Source organism: Ornithodoros turicata, chromosome 10 (genome assembly GCF_037126465.1).
Source record: "Ornithodoros turicata isolate Travis chromosome 10, ASM3712646v1, whole genome shotgun sequence".
Lineage (NCBI taxonomy): Eukaryota > Metazoa > Arthropoda > Arachnida > Ixodida > Argasidae > Ornithodoros > Ornithodoros turicata.
Window position 1 is genome coordinate 34,828,262 of NC_088210.1, and position 21,386 is coordinate 34,849,647.

Genomic DNA, 21,386 nt, shown 5'->3' on the forward strand with positions numbered 1-21,386 from the left:
ATAAAAGGTAATACATCGTGAGAGTATATAGCGCGTTATGAAGAGCTTCATCGATGAAGATGGCGTCGCTTAACCCCGCCGCCCGCGCCCCCTATAGTGTGAAAGCTAATTAATTCGCGAGCTACGGCTACTTCAAGTCTAACGATCCACTTGTTACTTTGTGTTTGACGATGAACGGTGTGCGGCTGATACTTTTTTGTGAACCTTCCATTTAGAATATTTGCGGGGTTTTCTTTTTCGGAGCCGACTTTAGTGGAAACCACAGTTTTCCTCATTATAATTAGCATTACATTGCGGTGTGACGTCGAACATTCACTTGATTCAATTCAATTCAATTGATGTTGCTGTAAGTTTAATCATTGTGCTCCCTGTAGTTTGCAACTGTTAATTGCACTTAACATGCTTCCGCTGCTTTTATCGGAAAACCTCTTCCCGCATCCAAAATATGGAGTATTTATGGAATGTCTCTATTTACAAATGAGCGTCCTATCCCCTATAGTTTCGGCCACTATAGGTAGCTCTTACATGACTGAAACATCAACCAATCGGTCACACATATTAGTGCCGCAAGTACGAAACAGAGGCACCTGATTCCTGACGAGGGCAACTTCCGTGCGAGATTCGTTCTCTTTTTACGCACGTTTGGAAACCTTCCGGGACTGCAGTTCACTGCTCCAAAAAGGAAATAAGAATGTGCGAAATACAGAATAAAGAAAGAAAGTACCGACTGTCCGTAATCCGAGGATAACGAACTGTAATTAGTCGCCAGTTTTCATTTGCCGAATGACTTGCTACACTTTCCATAAAGCCCAGTTTAAAGAGAAAGCATTCCTCGAAGAGAGACATCTCGAATGTGGCGTCCTTCGAAGCGTGCAAAATCCATCTCCCTTCTCGATTCCGGCCAAGAAATGATAGAATAAGAAGGTCCTCCTTTCCCGCCACAGCAGAAACAAAAGCGGGAGCTGTAATAATAATGATGATGATTGGCCGTCAGCCTCAAACAATGGTGACGCTCATTAGCCAATCGCGGGACGATGCTGTTCACTCACGCGTGCTGACCAATCACCGGGCCGCTTTTCTTACTTGTAGCAGAAAGTCGTCTGGATCCATGTACAAGTTATGCACGTGCCCTCACCCCCCTTCTTTCTTTTTTTAACGATAAACAGCTTCTAAAGAAGGAGCCGCGCTTAGATCGGTTAAAAAGGGAGGAAGAAGTGTTCCGCAATTAAGGATTTCCGGAGCGGCTGCGAAATAAAGCTCTTTTCTCTCATTTATTGTTGAGGGCTCATAGATGCCGCCATCGGTGAACTGCCAAGGATAATGTTCACAAAAATTAGGTGCGATAACGAACGAATTTAAAAGATAAAGCGTTTTCGAGCAGGGAGGACATCGACTACAATGATAACTTTCCTGACAATAATAATATTAATAACGGAAGTAGCGAAAACAGTGGGATACGCGTTATCATCTCGATGCAACTGTGAGCGAGATGGAGACGGTCCGCTTGAGGGGGATTGAGAGGAAGCCTCAGCCGGTGCAAGGTTTGGAAGTTCCCAGTCTTCAGCACGACCACTATTAAGGAGCGAATGCTGCACCCACGCTCAGCCATGTTCCATTGTAATCAAGATATCGAGCGTCGTAGCACAGCACACGCAACGTAATTCCCGTGGCAAACACTGAATAAAAGACAAAACATTTTTGTGACGCCTGGTACGGCGATATTACGCGCATCAATTTCCGCTCGCTAAAAAAAAAAAAAAAAAAGAAAAAAAAAAAAAAAAAAAAAAAAAAAGAAGCAGATGGAAACGATGTCGCGCGTGTCCTGCAAATTGCAATATCTCACTTCGACCCCTTAGTATACTTCATCTGAGGATGCGATGCACGAAGGTGGACTAATAACTTTGTGCAAATTAATTACTTTACACTATCACCTCGCCGTAACACTGTTAGTGCACCCGCTGTCTTGAGTAGGTTTCGGGTCTCACAATTAGGGAAGTATTTCAGTCTCGATGATGGTAAACGAGCGTTCGATTTTCTAAGAACGATGAAAGCTAAAAGTCAGGGCCGGCTTCTACTTTTCGCCTCAGGGGAGACAAGTGGGAAATTTGCGACCCCCTCCCCCCGTATTCGCGATGGTCTTTCTCACTTTGTGCCCTCCTGCCCCAAATGTGTATTTTCAGGGGCCTTGGGGGGGACAAAAATTTCCCCACCCCCCCGTAGACGCCGGCACTGCTACCAGTGCAGGGTCCAAGTACTCACAAAGGAAAAAAGACAACATGGGTCAGAAGCATGCGGTTACGCCAGAGACTGGGAACTGCTGATGGGATCGAATATCACCGGCGGATGTTTGAGGTTTTCATCCAAATTTGCGGCAGCTCTCCTTGAAGTCGGCCCAGAACGCTTACTATCCCCTCTGTCTCTCAGTAGTGTCCTCTCCCTTGTCCACGTCGGCACATGGCCAGTTGCGAGCGAATGAGTTTTCGTCTAAAGAAACGAGGGGGAAAACAAACAACTGAGCGACTTTCCATCGGAGAGAATCCTGCGCATCGGGCGAAACGAAGCTGACGGAGCGATTGATAGAACGCAGTCTCCTTCGACTCGCTCTCGTAAATTACGGCAACTGGAAAACATGCTAAGAAACAGTTTGTGAGGGATTCTCCCTTCCTTATCGAGAAACTGCCGGTAAGAATTGCCAGGGGAGAGATAAAAGGCGTTCCATCCCACTGCAGGGAATGTGCGTCTATACACAAAAGAGAACCCTGGCTACCTCGTAAAGGCCGCCATTAAGCACGCTTCAATATGCAGATCACGTGGCGACAATCATGAGTTGAACCCTGCGACCTCTGACGAACCCGACCTGTGGACGCATTCCTCTTCGTCCCGCCAGGAATGAGGTCTTCTCCTACGCAAACAAGCCTCACTTATGGTTTCTTGAACCTTCGCGGGATGTGATCACCCTCTGGATAAATATATAGAGAAAAAGCTCCGTTGAGTTCAAATATATATATATCTGTTTCTCTGCGTGCAGCCATAGAAGCCATCTTAATCTGTAATTTTGAATTTCAAACGCGTCTAGTGTCATTTACTTGTTTCTTTAATGGCTTGTTTTCCCTCATATATATATGTGTGTGTAATTTTATAAATACTACTAAATAACTAGTAAATAGTTAGGAATAATTGAAATAAATAAATAATTACTAATGCCGTCGAGAGATTAAATAAGTAACATATTTGCCTCATGTTCCCGCTGTTCTGTCTAAGCCATTTTTAATGATTTCTGAAAATTCGGTTCTCCGGTGCCATATAATATAGGATATAATTGTATAACTTACCGCGACCCCAGTAAGGAATTCTAGAAATGAGGTGATGGAGGAGGCTTCGCTAACTTCGCATATCACGTTGAGAAAGTTTGTTGCGCCGAAGCTATGAACACCCGAAAAATAAAGAAAAAATCTATTAACGGTTATTGTCCTTAGTGTGTGTCCTCTAATGGGTGGTTACGGCTCGAAGACACCTTCTTCAGAATTCTGGTTGTCAGATTTTCCCGAGACTCGTCTTTCACAGGAGCTCCGGCCATTATGTAGGGACTGATCATATGCTCTCCACATTCTCGCACTCGTTACGTAGGGAGTTCTGTGGTCTCTCCCTGCCAAGTATAAGGGACACGAGAGTGAAAGATAAGGTACAGTTTGATTGACTGATTGGAAAAGAAAAAGGGGAACAGAATGCGATCTTCTTTCTGTGTTAGCGCCGCGAAGCAACTGTGGCTATAAGCGACGTACAGTTGTGGACAGATGAACAGAAGACAGCAGGAAGGAGTGGGGGTCGGGGGAAGGGCGAGCTTCTTTGCAGATTGTTCATTAATTTTGGGGTTTCACTCGTTTTTTCTTACTGTCAGCGCGAACACCCTTTGATACTGACATCACTTGTATCGCCACTAGGACTTTTAGGGTATTCGCGAGCGCCATTAAGTTGTAGGAACATCTTTGGGAATTGCTCCACTAGCCATACGTCGACGTTAGAGCTTTAACGTTGTTCGAGACATGAGCAAAAACAACGTGATGACCCTATCGAAGCAAAGGACAACGTGTCTTCTGAGGAATCTATAACTGAGCTGAACTAACCGACATTGCCTCCCAGGAGTCCATCGGATGATAAATGAAAAGCAGCTATTGCTTTGGGAGAGCCTAAAATGTTTTTTAGCTATTTTTTTAGCTATAAGTACTCCCCGTGTAACAAACTGTATTCCAAGTTTAGTCTGTGCTAACTCGAAGCATACGTGACACATATAGAAACGTCTTTCGTATTATATACTGCCTATTGCTTGTTCCAACAAACGGGGAATATTTTCGTATAAAGGACTCTAGGGGCCCTCAACAATCCGTCTTCCCATTCTACCTTCCTCCAAGTCAGTGAGCATCATCACCAAAAATGGCGCAAACTTCACCTGCCAGGAACATCGCATCCTCATTTGAATATTATTAACTTAACTCCGGCGCCAGGGGAGCGCAAAAACTTTCTCCCCCACAGACTCAACGAAGCGATGCCTCCTACAAGAATACAAGATCCGTTTTCAAAATCAGGTATTGACCGGGATCATGTTGTGCGGGGAAGGAAGGCTTAATTAAGAGCTCGGTAATCGGGTCGCTCGGAAGAACCGAGCAACGGGAAGTAATGTCTCGTCGTTCGATGGCGGCGTGCGTGGCTATAGGTGACGGACGACTCAGAAAATAGTTGGGATTAAACTTGAAGCTCAGTGGACGGGCAAATAAGCCCACGCGAAGAAACTGTGGCTCTGACGTGGGCATGTAGTGGGAGATATACGGGGCTGACTTCACTGAAAGCCTCATAAAAGCCGCTGATGTTGGGATACGATCCTCTGTTTAGTTAGCGTCATCTTGATACTGGATTGCTGTTCGCGATTTGCGCATTCGCTGCACCACACTGTACCTTCCTTAATTGTATCATTATTTGCTTTAAAATATTCCTCATTTTCCTCAGTGGAAAAGGAGTCCCATGTTTCGATGTCTCGCTACCGTTTGCGTCCCTGAACGAGGCAAGTTCCTGACTCGCAGCGCTATCCAAGCAGAGAATCCGTCAATACCGACTATGAGCGCCCATTTCGTCTGGCAACAGTGCACACCAAGTGCACGCGTCACTGGCCAGTATAGCGTGTAGACGCAGTCCATTCAAGCGAAGCAATGTCGTCGAGCAACCTTGAATGATCCGCACTATAGGTTTAATAACGAGTGAACCGAAGAGATACGTATATGCGATGCCCGTCAGCTGTGAACGTACGTGTTAGGACGGTGGGAATTCCGCCTTGTTTCGCCTAGAAGATGTTGCAAACATTGGTATTACATAAAAGGGAAAGTATACGCTGAGGTAACACAAATATGGTACTCGAGGCCCAATCGCCTCCTTCGTACCCGCAAATTTGGGATCGGTAAGCCAAGTTTTGGACATGTTTGACCCGTTGTAAAACTTCTCCCGCCTTAAAAAAGGAAAATCATGGCCACAATGGGACTGAAACACCTCCAAGTTCTTCTTTTGTCTTTTCCATTTGTATTACCATTGAACTTTTCCGACTGTATTCCATTTCTCTCGGGGACCCTACAGACGAAAATCATGGAACCAACGCCGCTCAAAAGCAGAAAACTTGATGCGGAATTACGCCCCGATGGCGTGGAAAAGCAGGGCACAATAAACAAATCGCACTGCAAAGCCTGACACGCACGGACAGAAAAAAAAGAAAAAGAAAGCGCGTTAACTAAGACACGGCTGGCCATGAAAAACGACACCGGGGACGAATTAGCCGCCTTTCTCCTGAAAAAAAAAAAGCAGAACGAGAAAAAATAAAAAAGCCGAACTAGAGAAAACGGAAGCGACCGACTAAATTCCAAACACCTGTTACAGCTCCGAGCTGGGCGGAGAGAAGCCATCGAACAGACGAATCCCACCTGTTGCCCCACCGCGACAAGAAGAAGAAGAAAAAAAAAGATACTAATAAAAAGACAGGGAGGAGAACATCAATAAAAAGAGTCGATAAAAAGACGAAGCTCAATAAAGAGAAAAGATGGAAACGGGATCACCGTCGTAAAGAAGGTAGAGGATTCTGACGATACCGCGCCGCGTCGTCGGTATTCATTTATTTTATTTTGTTTCGATACGCACGCAAGGATGGGCCGATAGTATCGCTTGGCGGCCTATCAATTGACATATGTTGTTTCTGGCCAATATCAGATGAAGGTAAAGGAAGCAAAAAGGTGGCAATTAGTGAGCGTCGCTTCCGAGAGCCAAGACAGCTGGAACGCGAGAGAATTATTGTTTGTTTTTCCTCTTCATTTCTTCTCTTTTTTTTTGTCCGTATGGGTAACGTGAGCTCAAAGGTAGCGCTGTCCTCGCTTGGTCCGCGATTGAAATCAAAATGCAGTCTACTCCAGGAGAAAAAAAAAAAAAAAGAAAGAAAGAATGTTTAGGGAAAATTAGCAGATCTGGTGAAATGTTTCTCTATATAACCTCCTTTACATATCCCCCCCCCCATTCGTTCATTACAGGTAATAAAATTCCGCTTCACTATATGACTGTTGATTACGTGATAAGGATGGTACGATACATTGTCGCATTTTTGAAGAACCAGTAACTCGTACCTATATAAGAAAGGCGGCTTTTGAAGAACAACATGGAAAATGGAAAGAACTTTCCTTACGATTATCGTGAAATAGAAATTTCCTCCAACTGCAGAGAAGAAGCAGCGCACGACTGTGAACACGAGCCTTCACCACCACGCATTTGTAACCTTCATTACAGGCTTCAGTCCACGGGGATAAAGTGCTGAGTGTCAATCAATGTGCAATGCTCGCGATGTGGATTAGACTAACCACTGAGCATCAGTCCACGAGAAATGACTATTCATTAAGTCTCACTTACTGGCATCAAAAATGTCAGACAATGCGAAATAGAAGCGGTCAAAATGTGAAACCAAAGTTCTCGTTTCTTCTCGGGTCCGAAGACAACCTTACAGGACAATGACACAAGTCATTCGTCAAGCCCTGCCCGAAATAAGTGACTCGAAAAGAACGCCGTCTCATTGCCGTCTCTTGAGAGAGAACCGTGCAAAGGTGATCACTGAGTGACAAGTCCGTCAGGTCGAAGGAAGAGCAGCGAGAAAAATAGATTTCGCCAGCCGGGCCAGTGACAAATTTAGACGCTTTTCGAACTTTTCGATCACGCGGCGGAAAAGCTGTGCATGGAGGGAAAAGAATGCACCTCTAAAGAAGAATTAGTGCGTTGCGGGAAAAGCCGTTCCCCCGGTGCTGAAATTTCATAAGAACAATTTGATGTTGAAAAACCTTCTCTCTACGGGGTACGCACGTCACCTTTATCACTCTTGATTTGTGGAAAGCGCTGGGCGTACGCCTTTTTGTGACAATTACCGTGACTGTGCAAGTGTCACAAAAAGGCGTAGGCCTCCCGTTTTCGATGCCATTCGGGATGATGGTTGGCTAGCTGCTTACTATGCGGTGAAGTTCCGCTTTTCCAGTTCCCGTGGTGGCTAAGTGGTTAGAGTGCTGACAATGTCACGTCGAAACTAGGAGGTACCCGGGTTCGAATCCTGGTGCCGGCTGTGCTGTCTGGGATTTTTCTTGGGTTTCCCTCAGACGTTTCCAGACATATGTCGGACGGTTCCCTTAGAAGTCGGCCCAGGACGCACATTCCCCGTTAGTCGTGACGTTGCCCACATCTGTGAGGCCTTTCACCACCTCTGTTTCTGTTTATATTCCACGGCGAGACTGGGAGGTGACACGGTTTCGAATCTGGGCGCCGGCTATGCTGTCTGGATGGGTTTCCTGAGACGCTTTGAGACAGAAGTCGGACCAGGACGCACGGTCTCCATAACTATGTTTTCAGAGCGTACACCAACATGAAACGAATGCGAGCTTGTTCTCCCTCACTCTTGCTCTTGGTAGAACATATTAATCCTCGTGAGTCTGACAAAAGACTCGCGTAAGGCCTTCTTTCGAAAACCCATCTTCAACACCCAAGAGACGGACATTCGAAAGCTGCCATATCAGCCTGTGTCGACGACGTCCATTCATTCCATAATTGCGCACGAAGCATTGACCGCCGCGCCCCGCCATTCCCTAGGGTCAGCCAGGGACTTGCAAATGGCTCCTCATTACGATACAACTCCTTTTTGCAAATGCAACACGCCCACATGCATCCGATAGCAGCGTTTCGAGTCAATTACTTTTCCCTCTATCGATCACATGTGGGACAGACAGATCGCTTCATATCAGTTTTCTCAATTGGGCCCGGGTATTTTATGTCCCGAGGCTCCATAGTGTTCGGTCTGTGGACACATTTCTCCCAACTGAGGGTTCTTTAACGAGCGCCCAAATCTCAGCGCACGGAAAGCACTTTCCGGCGGCCGTTCCACAGTTCCCCCTGAAGTCGGCCCATGACGCCTACTATCCCGACCTCGCCGAGGACGACGGGCCAGAGCAACTTGAACCGTGTCACCAAGTTGTCGACGTCCTTGGTTGAGTCCGAACCCTCAACTTGCTATCGACTGGGTGTGCGTCTTTGCTCGCAACAGAGGACGAACAAAATACCGCCGAGTGCTGCGTAGTTGTCGCGAATGGGTATTTCTTTCTCTTTCTTGGTACTGGTTGGCAAGAGACCTCAGAGACCTGCAGACAGCCACTTCATGTTGACGGCGTAGATTAACAGCTCGTTTCTTGTAAAGCCAGTACAAGAAGTTACGAGGGAACACTTAATGTTTTAATTTGTTAGGAAAATATTAGGTATAATAGTGGGAAATAATCCCCAACTCGCCAAGCAACAGTGATCTACGTTCCCGACTGGTTTGCTGCTCCTGATGGCTACATAGCCGACACGTAGCCATCTTCTTTCGTTTCGGACCCAGTGTTGTCCGCATGCAATGTGTTTTTGCCGCCGTACTTGACGAGCAATGCGCAGTTGGCAGGCGGCGACTTCGACACAGTGTGGCCCGTAATTTTCAATTTTCATTTTCTAAAAAGCCACGAGTGCAATTGGGACGAAAATTGTGACGTGGGAGTACTGAGAGCTCAGGCTATTGAACAGATAAATTCTCTGAGACTGTACAGTGCTGGACAAAAGTTTACGGAAGGTGCTCCAGTGCATTCCTTCCTCAGAGTGATACACTAGCAGCGAATGGTACCGTACGGACTCACAAACAGGTGACTGGGTTACCTAGGCACGTGTATGTAAGTCCGTACGGACCCATTCGCGACTAGCGTGTCTCTCTGGGGAAGGAATGCGCCGGAGCATGTTCAGTAAACTTTTGTCCAGCACTGCACCTCTACCGCTTTGCGGTACTTTAAAAGGGGTACCTCCCTGGACTGGTTTGGTGGCAGCCCCCATATCGCCGTGCGAATGAGTGCGGCTATGGTGGACAACATGCCGAAACCGTACGATGCCATCACAGGGTGTGCTAACGTGGAAGTTCAATAACATGACAGCTCAGCATTTCGCCGAGCCTACATTGAGGCAAGTGATCGACGACGTGTTACATGAAAATACATAACGCGGAACGCGCAACGGAAGAAAGAAAAAAAAAGCGCAAAAACTGCATTTACACAATTAGGACAGCTGCAAGTTTCATTACTGTCACTGCGGTTCGAGAGAAATAAATACGAACGAAAATGGAAGGACAATCTAAGCGAAGAGCATACGATGGCTACACACACATGTATATTTACATAAGCCCTTTTGACAAATGAAATCATCCATGCACATGCGTGGTTTTCTTGCTTGGCTGAAAGCAGGGGATGATAGCTATCGGCAGAACGGCGCCCGCTATTAGGATTATTGCCGACCACACGGAATGAATAAGTGATCTCGCGCTGCGGGTGTCAAAAATTGAGCAGGGCGTACTTTTCTTTGTTACCTCTTCTCGTTGTATCTTTTATGCGTGTGATGATCTTCATGATGATGAAGGTTCTCTTCGATGCGTTTTTAAGTTTATATTTAGTAGTGTGCTAGAAGCGCCGCTACATGGAACACTCAGTCCCACATATGTCTTAGTGAGCACAGTAATTAATCGCCTATTTTAATATATATATATATATATATATATATATATAGTATATACAAAGTGAAAATAGCCGAAGCTCTGTAGCTGCACGTTGAGCATATGTTTACAATTTGATCGTGCACTCCCAGCCAAGGACAGCTGTTTCGCTCTACTTGGAGCTCGTCAGCCTGGCGTAGGGAAGTGACACGATCTTGGGTCGGCACTAACAGTGCGTCTCGGCGAGACATCAGTGTTCCACGGTGACGGCGCCACCTGTGGAGGCCGCAGTGCAAGCCAGCAAGTACATATACATACGACAGCGCTGCTGTCGAAATGTCGAATACCCCCTCTTAGTTTTTAATAAAGTTCCCCTTTTATTCCTTGTCCTGTAGAAGCACCGTCTCCACTTTATTGAATACATATATATAAACAAAGTATCCTCGAAAAAAGAAATAGTTACTTGGCGGCAGAACGATGACGGACCACGAAAGGAGTCTCTAAAACACACTCCCGGTTAGTTCTCTGCAACGCGGCGTGCAAATGAGAACACAACAGACAACACTTATGTATAATGAGCGGAATAAATATATTATTAAAATGAGTGGGAACACCATCTTTACACGAAGAAGCAGAAGGCAAAAGAGCCGAGTGTGTGCGTGCTCCATCGGAAGAATGGGTGAAACGTTTTATGGCATTCCTGGAGGTGAAACAGTATCTGCCTTTAAGCACCGCCCCCGTTTCAGAGTAGATGGAGCTCTAAATCAAAGGCCTCAACAGCCGCACCGATCACGTCGGAAGTCAAATAAACGGCTTTTCGACGAATCCCCCTTTCTCTTTTCGGAACCATCATCCTCGATGGCTTTTTCGTGCTCCCCAGATTACATAGTTATAAGATATTGGTTCTTTTCCTGGTTTGTACGCGAATCTCGCCGCAGTTGGTCGTTTCCACGTAACAACCTCTCTACTACTGGTATCGCTATTTTTATTCTGGGCTTCGTTCACATTTGGTGGCTAGTTTAAACCACGTGGTTTTCTACCGGTACGTTTTTCTGACGTAATCATAACCGGAAGTCGAGTAGACGAAGAAAGCGGCCAGTTGTTTTCCTGTTCAATTGTCGATTGATAAGACGGACTAACGGCGACATGACCGTGAGGCATCAAAATAGGGTTCCTTTCTCACGTGATCAATTAACCAGCAGCACTGAATTGCTGCAACTGCCGACGTCCAGTTCACAAAGATCCATTGACTTTATTTCGCGCACATGCAGCGTCGTATCCTGTTACTTTCAACGCCTGGCTCTCTTTCTTGAGAGAGCCGATAATCGACGCAGCCTCGTCTCGACCCAACACGGCAACGGGATTGTTTTTTATTGATGTCTATCGCGTGCGAGAAACGCATCCAGCTGCCTCCCCGATGGGAGAGAGAGTAATCTAAAGAAATAAGCTACCAGTATCACGTGATCTCGGGCGGCCGAATGTGGTTCTTCCATCAGCCTCCTCCTCTGAAAAGTCTCAGATCATTAGGTTAGTTTCAAGTACTCTTTTTCATTTTCTTCTTCAGGGCCAAGTGGTGAGACCTCGATATTTGAAGCGGATCAAATCTGCCGTAGAAATAAAGCGACAAAAAAATGTGTGGGAGGCGACGAACGTCACCCGGCCGGCACTCTGAGGGAGTTGGAAAGCGATGAGACGACGGCCTGCTCTCAATATATCTTCTTTTGACAGCTGCTGTTGCGTGGAGGTCTTAAGCCTGCCTCTCCAGAAGGAGGCTCATTCCCCAGGGCTGTCCACTACAGCAGTGGTTCTCAACTTGGGTTATTCGAAGGAACGACTACCAAGCAACTACGTAGAAGATAGTTTCTTTAATCGTGAAATTACGGTTTAATTGCGGGATTATTTTGTTTTGTCGCGTCGCTCGAGCTTTGCCTGATTCATTGAACTGTTTTGACAGCGATATTACCCCGCAGACAACGCATTGTGGGTTACCACCGACGCTTGTCCAGGTATGCTTTCGGAATACCAGAGAAAAGCCTCCACATCTCTGTCATCTCATCATCTGTTTGTGTAAGCGTACTGGGGTAGCCAGTTCGACTTCGTCCAAACTCATATCCACATTTTTTTTTCTTTATCACATCACATCACGCCTCCACATGGTGTGGACAGATTATCGTGTTGGATTGGTGCCTAACCCAATAGCTGTGCTGGCTCTATACTCCTTAGTTACAACGACCACCGATCCCGATGGGAATGACCAAGGCTTGCCGAGCCTCAAGTTTCACTCGCAGGAGCTACACAGTATTATATTCGCGGAACCACTGCAGGTTCGACAAGTGAGCGAGTCCTTTCAATGCCGCCTTTTCCTCTTTATTTTTTTTTAAATATTATACGTTTTTTTCGCGGGGGGGGGGGGATATATTTATTAGGCAAAAATGAAAAAAAAAACGGGGGAAAGGTCAGCCAAACGACACGTCGGCTTGCTATTCAAGAAATAAATAAGTAAATAAACATCTTTTGGGGCGGATGAACGACTGCCAGCGAACGGTGCATTAGAAAACAAGAAAGCTCAAAACGAAGAACAAACTTATCAAAGTAAATATCGGCAAAAGCTGCCAAGCAACGTTAGAATTTCCGGAACGGATTCCCTTTACTCCCGAAGGAGTAGCTTCTTTCTTCCATGTAGTGCAATTCTTGCTATGTGGCCAGAAACCACGTTGCCGGGAAGCCTACAGGGTATTTCTTTTTTGCTCCTTTCGGATGTAAATATCCCGTCCCTTTGGTGTAGGTTTTACGTTACACCGTACAGAAGGGAGTTTTCTGAAACTGCAACATGGGATCGCTAAGCGGACACAATACCACTCGATGAAGGCGCATCAGAAAAGAGTCACGAGCGAATAGATAGACGTCTTCCAATGATTTCGCAGCCAAACATTGCTCCTCTCACGCAGTTACAAGCGATAATTGTTATTTACCAACAGAACGAGCGGGAATGTTTCACTTCACCATCTACACGTAGCGCGTTTATCTACACACCACGGATGCCCTCTTCTCGCAGACAGGCAGCACCGATATAGCTATATAGCCTATATACTATGTGTTTTTGGAGAAACGCAGATGTGCGGGAAATAACAGGGTTGGACATCTGTTGATCGTAGGACACTCGCTCAGCACATGTGTGTGGTACAAATTTTCATATAGGGTTAAGTCCAGGGGCGGATCTAGACCCACACTTTGCAGGGGAGGGGAGGGGGCTTTTTTCTCGAAGCGAGAGGAGGGAGAGGGGAGGTGACCTAATGTTTAACCTAATGCTTTGGGGCGATCACCCGACCACCTCCCCGCCTGGTTAAACGCTGACCGATATATAACTTTTGTCTGTTTAGGGTATAACCGGGATTAAAAGTAACAGCGTTGCCAGTAGCGCCTGATACGAGATACGGCTATACAGCCCGTTCGGTGCACTTCTTCCCCCTTCAAATACCTCTCATATTGACACGAGCCCTGCCTTCAATAATGCCACAAAAGTGGGAGTAGAAGCGCGACCGTACATCACGAACGAACAGATGCCACATCATTAGAATTCCGCTTCCAATGGAACTTCTATTATACACGTTCCACAAGGACTTCCTTTCGCGTTCCTACACGCATTCTAATAGTCAGAGGCTTTTTTCTCGCGCGCGAGCGCATTGAAAAATGGATGCAAGCCGCGAGCATTTTCGCCAAACTTCGTAAAGTAGTTTCAACGTATACGCGCGCTCTTTCCATGTGAGTCGCTTTGACGCCATTTTAGGGCGCGCGATTTGCTTTCCGTTTACCCGGGGAGAAACGCAGAGAACGATTGGGATGAGCCAAATTCGTTTCTCATCTGTAATGTTCGATCATAATTTTTGAGTCACTAGGGACAACTGAAAAGTTGTCCCGGGAATATTTCGCCCTGCATCTTCCACTTTCCATATAACCAACGCGACGTGTCGTCCCGAATTAATTCGATCAAGTCGAAGAAACACCTCATGTTTTTCGCATAAAACAAAGATAAGATAAAAGAATGTTTGGGATGCACTTTAGGGTGTGGGGGTTCCGGATGGGGGTATATTGTGCGACCGCGTAAGATGCCCCACAATCGCGGCTTCGTGGTACAAGTTGGTCAGGTACCTCGCGTTTTCCGAGTGGTACTCTGTTCTTCCTTCCCCCCCCCCCTTTTTTTTCGGTAACATATGTCAAAGATTATTTCCTTTTACGATATGCATTATCTTCAACCACACTGTACGTGAGGTATGAAAAGTAAAAACCAAACGTGCCTTACCGGTTGCTAGGTTCAACTAGACACAGGAGTGCGACGAAGAGTGTCATTGAGATGACAGGGTACGTACCTGAAAAAGGAAAAGCCCCGATTAGTGTATACAGAACGTTCTCACCATGAAAGGCTTATACTGCAAATGACGAAAGCATATGTCGCCCGTTCTGTGTGTTTGAGAAACACAGAGGTTGTCCTTCCGAAGGAGGACTAAGACGGCCAATGAAGCAGTGTGGGTTCCAATTCCACTGGGTTTTAGGACGACTTTTGTTCGAATCACTTGGTCACCACAACCAAACTGAATACAAGCAAGCTGTGCACCGAACAAGCCAAGCTTTTTTAGACATGGTGCTGGCTTAGTTGATAGCCCTTTCGTAGTATTAGCTGTATCGAGAAAGGGAAATTGATGTCGGTCCCAAGACTGCGTGTTCGAACGCAGACGTGGACGGAACGAATGGTATACTCTAAAGCAGCAAACAGACAAGTTGGCGGCGTAGTTTAACAGCTTGTTGCTTGTAAACCCAGCAGAACAAGTTACACGTGTGACAATGAACGCTAAATGTGTTTAATTTGCCAGTAAAATTGCGGTAAAACGGCGACGTCTGGTGAGAAATAATCCACACTTAGTGAAGCAACAGAGATCTATATGTTCCCGCGACTGGCTTGCTGCTCATGATGCCTATACGTATAGCCGATATATTTTGTTGTTTAAGACACAGTGTTATGAGCGTGCAATGGAGTTTTGGATGAGCAATTAGTCAGTTTTGCCCGTAATTTTCAATTTTAATTTTCTGAAAACTATGAGCTCAACTGGGAACGAAAATTGTGACGTGTGAGTACTCAAGGGATCAATATACAGCTAACAGATAATTTTGCTGAGGTTCCAGTTCTACTGCTTGACAGTACCCTTACAGAGGTGTTCAAAATTAATTCTTGTACGAGTGACTCATAAAAGGCTCCATCGCGCTGGTAGATAGCTGGATGATATGAGATAAACGCATTTGGTTCTAGAGATGCCCACCAGGGCACTTGACAGATCTGGAGAGCGTGCGTGTTGCCCTGGAAGCCGCAAAGGACCAACATCCACGTCAATAAGGGGAGGCCAATCAAGTAAAATGTTGTATAGGTGACTCCGGCCCCCCTGGCCGCATAAAGTCTATGTTTTGCAATTTAGGGCAGGTCACGTATAGTGGGACTTGTAAAACCGATCCCCGACAGGCAGTTTTCTTGCGTGGCTCTCCCATATCAAGGACCGGAAAAAAAATTCTTTTGGAAGGCTTTCGTTTTCCCGACCTGTTTTGTTGGCCGCATAAAATTCGACCGTCGCAAAGCCTAACTGCAGATAGAGTAGGACGTGGCCCGCATTTTATCTGTCGCGTCGGAAATCGTACACGAAAGAGTAATCGAGCTAAAAACTTAGGAGGAACCACTGCATGTAGTCATCGTTTTCAGAAATTTAAGTATGATTTCAGAGAAAGTAAGAATTGCCGACAGAATGAGTAGCGCCAAAGCTCCGGAAATGCTATTTTTAGGTCACCTATCATCGTAGTTATCGGATCACATTAAACTGCGGGATATCGCTCTTATCGTAGCATTTTTAGAGGATCAGCAGAACTGAGCTGTACGTCTAATTGTTAGTCTAGCCACCTTGCACGGCACATAACAGGATGTGGTATTTCAAGCGAGGTAATCCTGACCAATCCAATGACGTAACGCAAATTTATCTAATATAATATATCTTCCAAAGATATAGCACTAATAACAAGCACAATGATATATCACTAATGATGCTTCCAATGATATAGCACTAATTTCCGCAATTGGCATTCACACGGCAGCCAGGTCTGGAAAATTTTCGTTCGTGATGACGACGCTATACCACAGTGACGCCACCTGACGCCGACCTGAAGCAAAGGAAACTTGGTTATGATGGCCCGCGCCACAATATATCAACTGCCGTTACGTCACAGTTAGTAGGTGCGGTCAGTTTTTGTTCTGCTAGCATAATTGAAGCCGCGATTGATGACGTCACCCTAAAACCGAAACCGAAAGCTACCGTGCCGTTCGTTTCCCTTATTCATCTCCAAGACTCGGCCCCTCTGGCGGATGAACATAAAATTTTGAATTGAGTATATACTACAACATGTACGGAACTCACGGTGGAATGATAAATGCTCGTTTATTCACATTAGTATCATAACGCGAGTGCAATTTCAAAATCAGTCTGCGGTTCCTCACTGTCCCTTTACGGCGTCGAGTCAATAACCATATGTGTCAACAACCGCCACATTCGACTGGAGGTTGTAATTGGACGTTCTACCTACAACTGTGTATTAAAGATGCGCGCCAGGATGAGTTAGCCCTTTGTTTCCTCCTCGAAGCATTCATTCTTTCACGACACTTTCAAATTTCCCACCATCTATTTCTTTAATCGTCCCCGAAGGCGTTTTTGGGTGCACGAAACAATGAACCCGGCAAGCATTCTTCCTGCAACGTAGTAAACAATAAATAAGAGAGAGACTGAAGCGAAGTAAACACCCCCTTGAAACACGAATGTAAATTTTTTCCCCGACCAAACTGTACCTGCCTGGAAATTGTAATAAAAAGGCGGCGGGGGAGGAGGGCGGGGGTGAGGACGACGACCTCGAAACGCAATTGACGCCCCTCTCCCATTAATTGACCAGTGGAAAGAGTGACGAAATGAGCGAAAACGATCAACCGGGTGTAATACAATTGCTTCCGGTAGGCTGATGTCAGTGGCTCCAAAACAAAGTTCTCGTTGCTTTATATCCGTTTCACTTTTTCTTTTCTTTTGTCTCGAAAGTCTGATACCAAGTTTTTTAACGGCTTTCTTCTGGTACGAAAACATTTTTGTTCAGCGAGCTAAAAGGCACGGGAAAGATAGGAAAGGACAGAGAACAGTTTGTACCTGACCGAGGGAGCCCTTCCTCATTGTCACTCCCAAAGATGATTATTGTATTGCACGCGGGGGCAAAGTAACACTGTTGCACCATCGAGAGAAGCGCCTATCGGCAGACCATTAGCGGTGACCATTAGGGAAGCGAAAGCAGTGGCCAATCAGAAATGCATTAGCACCGTATATGGGGCCAAGATTTATTGCCACAAGAATTGTAGGAAAGGAAGCCTCTTTGATGGTCTTGTTAATGATAGATTCCACAAGAGTGTGGTAAGAGCAGTCTTGGAAACACGCGGAGATGAGCGATCGCAGTGTCTAACGTCAAGTGCTTTCCGTCGATATCAGCCACGCGATCGTATACGTACGCTGTAACGTGAACAATAGTGTATGGACTATAAAAAGTGTATGCTCCCAATAATGCGCGATGATTAAATAAACATATTCGATAACTGTGACGGAAAATATTAAACGGGTCATAAATGTTGAAGACGTGAAACTGCACTGAATGCTTTACAGCAAAATGAGCCGTAGGGAATCGGCACACGACGGCAGGCATCCGCCAGCGACCGTGCGGCGGTTGCGTGCTTAGAAGACCAATAGGTATGACTCGGCTAACGTCAGAGTATCTCGCTAAACTAGGACACGTAGAAAGAGATTTTTTTTCTCTCTCTCTCAATAACTGTTGGGGCTAGTTTTGCGTTCTGGTAGTTCCACCGAGCATTTCTACCTTTTCACCAGCGGATGGCCGAATGGGTCAAAGGGTCCACTCGCTGGTGGTAATCAAGGTCCTGCTGGAGACTTGGAGCTAATGGATTCAAATCATACCACCGGCAGTACAGTCTGAGGTTTTCCATGGGTTTTCCGGCAGACTGTCCAGGCGAATATAGGCACAACAACAACAATAGATGGTGACGATGAGATGGGGTGTTTCACCGCGGCGGTGCGGTACCTTACACCATTGCACGTGGAACATTATGTGAAGATGATGAAGGAAGGATGGAAACACACAAGAAGGAACTAAAGGCGTCTGAAGCAACCTAGTCGACGACAGTATTGCATTGTATCGAACTTGTACTACACAAGTTTACTTGGATGGGTAGAAATCCAGCGAACCGGTAGAGATGTAGGAAGGGAGTTGCCTCAGGTCAGAAGCCGCCGATATTTCGAACAGAGACCCAGAAGAAGAACAGTCTCTGTTCGAAATATCGGCGGCTTCTGTCCTGAGGCAACTCCCTTTCTACAAGTTTACTTGGTTATATCGAATATCCTGATCATGAACAGGTGAAGAATCCGACGATGTAGATCTCTATAGGGGCCAATGAGTGAGCTATAAGTTGGGTGGTGTCTTGTGGCGTTGAATGTGGGTTATACAGTTCCACTTGAAGTCGGCCCAGGACGCATACTAACCCCCCTACCTGAATCTGTCCACGTCCGTACGCCACTCATAGCCACAGTTGCTTAGCGGCGCTAACGCTGAATTTAAAAAAAAATCCCCGTTTCGTTTCCCGTCATATTCGGTCGTTTCTCTGTCTGATGCTAAACGACCAAAGAAAAGAGAAAAAAGTGTAAGAGTGGAGCGAAACAATCCAATGAAGGTCACGGAGGAGCTGAATGAGAGGTCAAGAATCACTCGAACGTAAACTACACGTTCTATGCACGTTCGGGACTGGTGTGAGGGATCCATTGAGGGATCCACTGGGAAAACCTCAGCCTGTGGTTGGGATTGGAACCCACCATATTGCAGAAGCTATATACCAGAGGTGAGCAGATGCTGTTGGTGCCGGGGAAAGTTGATAACGGTGCTTCCTCAATGGTTTCTAGACACGTTAAGAGTACTATGGATGTGCTTCGATTAACCGACCGAATGGAGTAATTACCGTGCGGTATACATCACCGAGAAACTCATAACCTGTCAGAGAAGCGTGTTGGCAATAGAGGAGCTTTAACTGTTATTGCCGACGGATTTCCATTGTTGTTTATGACGTAGGCGGTCGACTGCAGGTCATAAACTTCGATTTATTGTCTCCATCGGCAGACAAGGGGAGGGATATTATTACGTTATACAGTGTCCCTGTAATAAAGCCGGCTGCCGACAACGATTGGCCGTTTCACACGGAGGATCTTGTTAGCCAAGTCAACTAAATAGGCTCTTATAGGGCAACGGATATTATTGACCGGCGAAACGAACGAACGGAGCAACTGTTAAATGAAAATTCCTATATTGCTATAGCAGCCGACATGATTTCATGTCGTCTAACTTCTACGGCTGTTGTCCGGTTCATGCGAAACAATTGCGCAGTTTTCAGCTTACATGCCTTATACCCTTGTCACACGGGCAGTATTCAAGGACCATTGATATCAATGACGATTGAAAATGCAGGTAGCACCACCTAGAGTGTAATGTGTCAACCTGTCAGGAAACATTGGACCCAATGCTGTTTGAGAAGTTGACGCGTTACACGCTTGGTGGCGCTACGTGCATTTTCTATGGTCATCGGTTTCAATGTCCGTTGAAGACTGCCCGTGTGACAGGGTTATTAGGCTGTACCCCTGCCCTGTTATACGGGCAGCCTTCGACGACCGTTGAAACCAACTGCATGGAAAAATGCGCGTAGCGCCAGCAAGCGCGTAATGTGTCAACCTGTCAAGCTGCATTGAATTCAATGCCCTTTTAGTAGTTGACACATTACGCGCTTGCTAGCGCTACGCGCGTTTTTCAAGGCGGTTCGTTTCAACGGTCTTCGAAAGCTGCCTGTGTAACAGAGGTAGACGCCGAGACTGGCAGGTGAATTCCTGCACCGACTACATTGTTAAAACAGAACTTCACCACATAGCACACTCCTAGCCAACCACCATACCGAATGATATCATTCTGTGTCGTGATTCGTTCAAAACAGGGGGAGGAGCCTACCTGGGACAAACATAATGTGTCCCAGATAGGCGCATCCTCCCATTTTCGGCAAATAAGGGCACAGAATGATATCATTCGGAATGATGGTTGGCTGGGAGCGTGCTACGTGGTAAAGTTCTGTTTTAACAGGCAACTCTGTGCTTGTCTGGGAGTTTTTTCCTGGGTTTTCTTCAAACGTTGCGAGGCAGTCACCTAAGAAGTTGGCCCAAGACGCACCGAGCAACATACTGCCATATTACTCGCCAATGAAATGCCCCAGTCAACCAGCGAACGCAGTTCTCCAGAAATTGTTGCAGGAGTGCCTCCACAAGAGCCTTGGCCAATTGAAGGAATGGCTGAGCGCTCACAGTTCGTGTCGTACATCCCGGCGTCGTGTACCAGCAGTGCAAAATTAATACACGAATCATAGTTGTCGTATGATTATCATGAAAAAGGTCACTGCCGCCTCGCATAAAACATGTGGGAGATTGCGTGCATTTTTCAAATGGCGGCGAGGCAGTGAAAAATGATCGGTCCGCGGGAGGAATTAGTGCCGTCTCAATGCGCGCATGAATATCATGAGCCAGCGGCCTTGAACGTAACAACTGTTCCGCACTTCCTGTCTTTCCAATCGGGAATGTGAACGAAGAACACTCTTCTACGGCTTCTTCCTATCATCGAATTTTTTATTATCAATAAATAGGTAACAGCGGTGTACGTCAATACACCAATATGTCGCTTCGTGGTGCGCCATGGTAGTTGTGGTCTTCAACTGAGCAAACCACTCCTCATCAAATATTGTGCGCGCGAAAATAAAAATAGAATAAGCTATTTTGAGGGTTGTACACCTCGCGTTGTCTTTTTGGGGAAGCATTCTTCTTAGTGGACTGTCGTCGTACGAACACTTCGTAGTTGAGTGAGAACATCATTCTTTGTGCATTACAAAGGCCTCGCGTTGGAACGCGGAAAGTATACATTTTAGAATGACGGCCTTAAGTTCACCTTGCGCGAGGAAGGTCGTTGAGGCATTTCTGCTTTCTTCCGGTAAACAATGTTGATGTAGGGGGGGGATAAAAGTTTCGGCTTTGCAAACACTTTGAGGAACGATTTTTGTAATGAACCAGAGAACAAATATTCATTCTCTTCATTCAGAATTGTGGGTTCGAGTCCCGAAACTCGCAGACTTTTAGTCAACTGCCATCTTTCAAAGCATTCATTGCTCCAACGTATT

General features: G+C 46.0%; 1 protein-coding gene and 1 long non-coding RNA gene across 5 annotated transcripts in view; one reads left to right on the forward strand and one right to left on the reverse strand.

Moving 5' to 3' along the window:
* LOC135370018 (homeobox protein cut-like) overlaps nucleotides 1-21,386 on the reverse strand; it is a 340,306-nt gene that overhangs the window by 159,417 nt on the left and 159,503 nt on the right. Inside the window, exon 2 of one of the 4 annotated variants that reach the window (XM_064603687.1) lies at nucleotides 14,358-14,424. The exons of the other annotated variants lie outside the window; for them this stretch is intronic. The gene's annotated coding sequence lies outside the window, so the exon portion shown is untranslated. The remainder of the gene's footprint in view (nucleotides 1-14,357; nucleotides 14,425-21,386) is intronic. 4 annotated transcript variants of the gene reach the window in all.
* The window catches only part of LOC135370021 (uncharacterized), a 99,283-nt gene that overhangs the window by 62,553 nt on the left and 15,344 nt on the right, over nucleotides 1-21,386 (forward strand). The window lies entirely within an intron of this gene.